Here is a 361-nt window from a genome sequence, read left to right as displayed (position 1 = left end):
CAGGATGGGCAGAGATGCCCACACCACTGAGGACTGCCGGGGGGGTGCCCACCACGGCCTCCAAATCCAGGGGCACCCCCAACCCAGCACAGCCTGCCCCAGAGAGGGGGTCCCCAAGGCAGTGACAACAGAGTCCCCTTTGTGCCCAAGAACCCATGGGCTCCCCGCACAGGGCTCCCCCATCCCCACACCCTGCCAGGCCAGCTCCCACACCCGCCCACCGGCCGCTGGTGCCCTGCCCTGCCCCAGCCCTCGCCCCTCCTTGCAGAGGTCACCACTCATCACCCCAGGAAGCCACTCAGCCCCTCAGCCAGAGGTTCTTGGCCACACGGGGCTGTGGGGGTCCAAGCTCCTCTCCCCA

The sequence above is a fragment of the Myotis davidii genome, unplaced genomic scaffold (genome assembly GCF_000327345.1).
Source record: "Myotis davidii unplaced genomic scaffold, ASM32734v1 scaffold43, whole genome shotgun sequence".
Taxonomy (NCBI): Eukaryota; Metazoa; Chordata; class Mammalia; order Chiroptera; family Vespertilionidae; genus Myotis; species Myotis davidii.
Note: the sequence above shows the minus strand (reverse complement) of the source record.